Consider the following 8,074-nt stretch of genomic DNA (forward strand, 5'->3'; position numbering starts at 1 on the left):
GTCGCTCTACTGCATTTGTCTAGCTAAAAACATCCGGGAAAACACTCTTAGCTTTGGGTTAGCATATAGCTTATGTCTCGCTGATCTCCAACCATGGAGCATGAGCTGATGTAAAAGGCCACGGAGCTGTCTACGATCGCAGCGGTCTGAGGCTCCGCTTGTAATTTAACAGTCCTGGTCTACATTAGATCTCCACAGGTGACCAGCATGACTACAGCCTTGCATGGAAGCCAGGCGACCAAGCAGGTGGGCTACTCCCATTCTCGGAGCCCGTTCTTAGCTTTTTGGGTTAGTTAGCTAGTAGCTATATTGGTTCATTTGTTCCAAACATTACAGCCCCAACCTCAGCTTCACCTCTTTTCCCATTATTGAATTGTCTAGGCTGACGAGACGTGACACAGTCAAAATGGCGGTGGTGGAAAACTCCCATTTTAAATCAAAAACTTATAATTCGAGCCTATCTATGTCTAATATAAATGTCAATGGCTATCTATTGGCCTGTATTGGATATAATGCCTTCTAGAGTCCTGGAACCCCCTATGGTGCTTTACAACACAATCAGTCATTCACATTCTCATTCACACATTCACAGAAGCGAGTCTACCATACACAGGAGCCATGTGTTTGTCTATCTGGAGCTAAACATGTGTGTATGGTGTAAATCGTGTACTTATCATTTTCATGTTTAAACTCTCTTGCAGACCCAGTCCTGTTTAGTGAGGCAGAAACCAGGAGTAGCAGAAAGACTTTAGAGTTGGATTTACGGCTTCAGCTGTTGTCCAATGCTGTAGTTTATGTCAAATAACAAAATGTACATTTCAAATGTGTCAAATGTCATTTTATGTGTTTCCACAGGGAAACACATAAAATAGTTTAGTGTAATCCCCAAACAAAAGCACCTTAACTAAAACTTTCTAAAATGCGATCTCAGACCTTCCTGTCCAGTCTGAGAACATTCTCTGAAGCCTGTTGGGTCTCTCTAGTCACACAAGTGAAGTGTCTCTATAAAACTAGGTTGAAGGAAGAATAATACAACTATTTTCATCTCCTGTCATGATCTGTCTTGTCTCCCCACTTTCTGTTCAGTCCTGTGTCCATGTTAATTGCTCCCACCTCCCTCTGGTCTCCCAATCACTCTAGGTCCCAGCCAGTGGCGGCTGGTGACAACTATTTTTGGTGGGGCTGTGCTTTTTTTTTTTTAAAAAAAAACAAACTTGTGCTTTCTGAGCTTTGTGCACAACTTCACTGTTTCGTGAATTAAGCACAGCTCTTTTATTTCCTGTCATACATTATTGGACAAAGGGATTAATCCACGTGTGTCTGACTATTGGCACACTGCCTTGCGGACCAAGGTTGAAAAATACTGCATTAAATTGCACATAAAATAACATGACCATATATGGTCCACATCCACATTACTGTTTGTGAAACTAACATACTGGAGAATGTCATCACAATAATATTAAATAAACAAGTATGCACCTGATCTTTTGCATACTGTTGGTGAAGCTCTGGATGACCCCTGTGATGGAGACAGAGTCAATGTTCCTCTTCTGCAGCTGGCTGAACAGCATGTCCACATGTGGCATGATCTTGTGACACAATGCCAGCAGAAAGCCGACATCTTCTCAGGGCCGCAGAGAACGTTCATGTTTTTAAGTCAAGACTCAAGACCCATCTTTTTAGGTTAGCTTTTATCTAAATATTTACTACAGTTTTATTTCTCGTTTTACATGATTATATTTTATTACTTGCTTTGTTCTATATGATTATATTTTAGCACAGTTTTATTATTTAAATTATTATTTTACTGTCTATGATTTTATTTATTACTTATTTTCTAATTGTTGTCATTTATATTAGCTCTTTTATTACATTTTTACTCATTTTAATCCAGTGTTTCCTCTGTGGGGGCCCTCTGTCCCGGGAGCGGTGGTCGACTGTAGCTTCCTGGGCGCTCTATAGGTGGGGGTCTATGCTCCCCCTCCACTGAGCGCCCTGACTTAGTGTGGAAGACCTGATGCTGCCGGGACAGACGGCTCCTCTGATGGCGTTTCCTTGCGTTACCTTACTTGGCTCATCTGGACTCAGCCTAATATAATTTTTACTCGTGTGTGTGTGTGAGTCTGTGTTTGTGTGCGTGTGATTGCATATGTTTGTTAATGTTTTTAACCTGTTATGGGAATCTGGGGTCATTTTGTAAAGCACTTTGAATAACACTTTGTTTGAAAAGCGCTTTAGAAATAAAATTTGATTGATTGATTGATCTTCTTCCTCCAGCATTCTCACAAAGCCTCCTGCCTCTCTCTCAGTGATTGGATCAAAGTCATCCGAGTCTCTGATCATCTGGAAAAATCTGAGGAGGTCATCCTTGTGCTCATACACTGTGTTGACATCTCTCTCTTGGACAAAATGTGCCGGTTCTGATCCACTTCATTGTGTTTATTCACTGCAAGCCTGTGTCCCTCGTCTCTAGCTGCATGGCAATGTTAGCTCTGCCTAGCATAGCTAGCTTCACCGTGTTGTCCATGTGCGCCCGGGATAACTCATGTTTCTTCACCTTCTCAGAAAAATGTTTCTTGTCCGTAACTCCTGACTCAATCCATGCCTCATCTGTCACAGTCGTTTGGAAAGCAAAATAACGCATTAGCGTGATTGCATCCAGCTAGCCAAGCCTTCCCAGAAGCCTTGTGTGTACAGTTTACCTCTCTCCTCCTCCTGCTGGCTTATCTTTACGTCGGGCTGATCTGGTCCAAGCTCTTTGACATTAAGTTTTTCCACCATAGTGCTCCTCTCGAACGGATACTGGAGAAGAGACCGAACTGAATTCAGTGGCTGCTGAGATCCGGTATCCATGCTGCTGCTGGTTGTAGGCGCACTGGCGTCCATGTCTATTACGTCTGCGTCACGACCGTCACGAGACTCACGACCAAAAACGTGCTGGAGTCGAGAATCTCCGAGTTCTACCGAGCACTAACGAAAGCCTTTGGCGATAGCTCTATCGCCCATCATGCTTCTGAAACAACGTTGACGCTGATTGGATACATTCCCATTCCTACCCTTTGATTTTCTTGTCAGCAATTGGACGACTGGTCTCGTCCCGTTTGGGCGATTGAAACACAGCCCACAGCCTCCACCGCTCGGCAGAGACCGGCAGAGACCAATATAGAAATATATATATATATATATGATTTATTTTTGTTACAAAACACACAATTAACTTAGAATATGTGATTATTGTTAATTTTATTTATTTATTTTTTTAAATAAAAATTAAAAACACTGGGGAAACTGGGAGGGCGGCGCCCTATCGCCCTCTACTGGCCAGCCGCCACTGGTCCCAGCTCCTCGGGTTTTTAAACCCTCTCAGTCCTGTGTGTCTTGTCCGTTCATTGTTTCCTACTCAGCGTGCTTCTCACTAAAACTCGTAAACGTCCTCCCCAGCCTGCCTGTCTCATTCACCTGCGTTTGGATCCTCACCTCAGCAGCATCGTGACAACTCTATAACCCTGTAATCATACCTTAGAAAGACAGTGAGATGGGATTAAATCCGTCATACTTTAGTTAATGGGTTGAAAATGTGAGGATCAGGACGTGGCAGAATACTACACACTATACTGGACTATTCCACTGGTACAGTATAAATATGAGTAAACATGAAATTCATTTAGTAAAATCTTGAGATAATATTTTTTTACGTGGAAAGTCTGTCTAAAAATATATTTTAAATATTATTTTTTGGCTACACTTCTTGCCAGTAAAACATTGAAAATGTCTAACGTCATTAACCCAGGCTGTTGTTGTCACACCCTGTCCTGTCTCCCCATTCTGTTCAGTCATGTGTCTCTGTTAATTGCTCCCACCTGCCTCTTGTTTTGCGCGTCTTGCCCACACGCCGTGACAGAATGAACCGACTTCCTAAAGGATCCAGCGGGGAGGTTCTACAGTGTTTGTAAAAGCCCCTCAGACATCACTGACATGTTCTAATATGATCAGATGAAGAACTAAATTATCAGACATGCTTCTCATCTGCTGCTTTTCTAAACTTGCAAAAAGTAACTAAACCATTTGAAAGCCACTATTTGTGGATTCTCTGAAAGTTTCCATGGAGTGTGGGACAACTTATTTTTTCATTGATCCTATCGTCTAATCTCCCAGCTGAAACAAGCATCCTTAATAATCTGTACACAGGAAGCTTACCGATGCTGTAGTAAAACAAAAGGTATAATAATTTATTATTAATAAAACCTTGTTGCAGCACTAAAGCAGAAAAATGAGATTTTGCAATAAATAGGCAAAATATTTACATATGAATTGTTTTAGAGCCCTTTCATTGGCAGAATCTGATATTAATTTAGTTCTTACAAAAAAATGGGTCCCAACATGGTTTGTGTGGCGTTGTCATAGTGTGACGTCATAGGCACAGATCCCCTGTCCTCTTGTTTGGAAATGGAAATATGGTCACCCTATATTAAACAAACTGTCCACCCGGGCTTTTGCGCTGCACAGAGACGCTTCACTGCCTATGACTCTGAACGTCAGTTGAAAGTCAGTCTCATGCAGACTGACCAATGAAGAGAGGGCCTCAAGTTAACACCCTCTCCTCATTGGTCAGTCCACACGAGGTGGGTCAAAGGTTACCCTGAGCGGGTTAAGTGATGTCAGGCATTCAAGTATTGAGTATATTTACTGCATATTACAATAAAATATTCTGTATGTGACCATATTATGGTGATGCTTGGGTCGTGATGATGGGGCCCTTGTATATTGTTGCCCAGGGTACAACAAAGTGTTAATCTGGCCCTGCTATGGACTCATTTAGAAACATATTTAAAAAGGATTGCCAAAACTTGTTTTTTAGGCATTTCCACCCTTCATAATATATTTTTAAATATCTGTTAAAATGGCGATATAACAATAATTTGGGAACTTTTGAATTCCTTTTTAAAGTTATTTTTAAATAATCAGTCAGAAAACTGGTTCTCCCAACATGATCACATACAGGCCAGACTGCACATGCATGGCCAGAGCTTTCTTCTCTTTCAATCTCTCCCTTTCTGCTCCACCTTTCCTGGCCCGTCTCAGTCCATTTGGCCTCTGAGGTGATGCAGTAGCGCGGACTGGAGTGGGGGGTCTCTGCAGCACTTTGCCAGACCCCGACAAAGTGAGAGGAGGGGGTGTCTTTGGGCTCAGTTTGCTCCATTTGTGTGAGCATCAGGAGAACAGATGCCCTGATGAGCTGCATGATCATTTGGATATTATGCAGTCATGACTGTCAGCAATCACTGAGCGGGCCAGATTAACGGCCAGGCCACCGGGAAGTCTCCCATTTCTCCCAAATACCAGTTTGCCACTGCCACAGGTGTCAGTATTGTGTTGAGCATGTAGCATATGCAGAAAATTTTGAATAACAATTTTTTACCCAAAATAATAGAAGGGCTTAGGAACATTTTAGGACAGCTGAACACCCCCCCCCCCCCCCCCCCCCCCAAAATGGCCCTAACAACATCAGCAGTAGGGAGTGCCAGGGAAAATAAAGCACAACCTTCTACCCCTTTACATCCATGGAAGTGGCCAGAAGAATCTTGGTCACGTATTCACGTGGATTGTGCAGGACCTTCTTTAGGAGGAATGATCCTCCTTATTGGGGATGCTCATTCTACGTGGATGGATATTTATCCTATGGCCACAAGCACTTCTCAGGCTACTATAGGAAATCTGATACAAAGCTTTAGTGTTTTTTGGCATTCCAAAAATGCTGGTGTTGGACAATGGACCTTGTTTTGCCAGTTCCAAATTTGAGTCATTCATGGTACAAAATGGCATTTGCCATGTCAGATCAGTGCCTTTCACCCTGTTGACAAGGGCTTGGTTGAAAGAGCAGTTCAAACCTTCAAGGAGGGTATGAAAAAAAAATAAAAGGAAACACTGTACAAACCAGACTCTCCAGATTCCTATCGCGTCACACCTCACGCGACAATGGGATTGTCACCTGCGAAGCTGATGATTTCCAGGAGGTTGAGATCTGCTTTTGATCTGCTCACACCAGATGTGAAAACAAAGGTGCAAACCAAACAAATTAAACTGAAAAAGGCTCACGACCAAACCCAGAAACTGAGAATTTCAAATCAAGTTTTCAATTCAAGTTTATTTCTATAGCGCCAAATCACGACTAGAGTCGTCTCAAGGACCTTCACACAGTTAACATTGCAATACAGGTCAGTTCATTAAGCCAATCAGAAAAAAGTTTCCTATACAAGGTGTTCTGGAAGGTTTTTTGTGTGTAATGTGGTTTTTGGAAGCATAATTTATAAAAAGCTTCCTTCCTGTGGACAATGTTTACGTCAGGAACTACTCATATGGACCTAAATGGATAACAGGAATAATCCATGATTCTACTTGTCCTCTGTCATGTACTGTGTTGGTGGGAAATGGACAGTTACTGAAGAGGCATGTGGATCAGGTGAGAGCAAGACTAATGGACCAGGAACCTTCAAAGGACTTGAAGCAGGACACCAGGATGGTGCCACCCTTGCCAAAGTCTCTCAGCTGTGCAGGGACTCCTACAGGTGTGTTTGAGCCAGAGGAGTGGAAAGGTTCACCTGAAAACATACTGCCAGAACACGCAGCTACCAGGACTTAACCTCATGAAACCTCAAGTTCACGGGATATTCCTTTACCACCGATGTTCTGAGAAAGAGAGAAGGGCGCAACCATATCTCAGAGACTTTGTTAGATAAAATGTGATTGTTATTATAGCTTTCATTTAAATGTGGGAGAGGTGTATTATCTTTATGTTAAAAGCTAAAAAGGATTGTGTTTTATATTTCATAGATCTGCAATAATTTGTGTGGCCACTAGGTGGCATCTGTAGCCCATTCATGGTTCTGAAGCAAGTAGAGTGAATTTAGCTTGTTAGAGTGGGTTAAACAGCACCATGTGTAAGGTGGCAATGTTCTGTACACAAGTTAATATTAAAGTTCACACTAAGAAGATGTTGTGGAACCCTCTTCATCTGGCGATACAACAAAACTTCACAAAAACAATAAAAATCATTTAAAAATATTTCAGAAATATATGTAGGTGCTGCAAAATGGGAAGGTATAATTTCTTTCCTAATGATGTTACACTTGGAGCTATTTTGGAGAACAAGGAAAAACAATTCACAGTAAACAATTTTATAATTTTAACAAAAACAGTCTGAACACAAATGTAAAATTGGTAATACTAAATCTGCTTTTATTGTGTTTCTGAAGGGTCTGACATCCCTTAAGAACTCTTTAAAATGTTGTTGCTCCAAGAAGGCAGTAAAGTTATACAATAGTATGATGGGCTTGTCTTTCATAATATTTACATAATATTACATACCTAATACACACACACACACACACACATATACATGTATGTATGTATGTATGTGTGTGTGTGTGTGTATATGTATGTATATATATATATATATATATATATATATATAATATTACATAATATTACATGCATAATATGTGCATATATACTGTAATGTTAATAAATAGTATGTTGGGTTATGTAAATTGCTTTAAGAGCTATTTATATTATTAACACCACTTGAGACCAATAAGCTGTGATACTCTATTTAAATATAGAATATCACCTTGCCTGGTCTTTATTTGTTTTAGTCAGAAGATTCTAGGATTCTTTAGGGAATTGTACACACTTCGTTTTGATTCGAGAAACAGTCAGGTTTATAAAAGCAAGAATTTATTTTTATAAACGATTAAAACTTGGCAAATTGATTCAACTATTATTTACTGTGATGGAGGGAACTAAAGGTGATGTCTGGAACCTATGTGTGAATATAATATAGTCAGAAACTCCGTATCTCAGAGAGCTGAGTTTTGGATGAAAATGAATTTGGTTTGTTTAAACTATAAACAGATTATTATCAAAACCACATTCAGACTCAATCTCTCTGTGTTCTACCTCACCCTTTGATGACCCTCGTCACGGATCCGGCAGTCAAAGAGGTCGGATGACCTCGGGGCACCCAGGTCCGGTAGATTGATTGCAAGCACCGACTTCTCCAGTCCAGAGGGTA

This window comes from Nothobranchius furzeri, chromosome 7, assembly GCF_043380555.1.
Source record: "Nothobranchius furzeri strain GRZ-AD chromosome 7, NfurGRZ-RIMD1, whole genome shotgun sequence".
In the NCBI taxonomy this organism is placed as follows: Eukaryota; Metazoa; Chordata; class Actinopteri; order Cyprinodontiformes; family Nothobranchiidae; genus Nothobranchius; species Nothobranchius furzeri.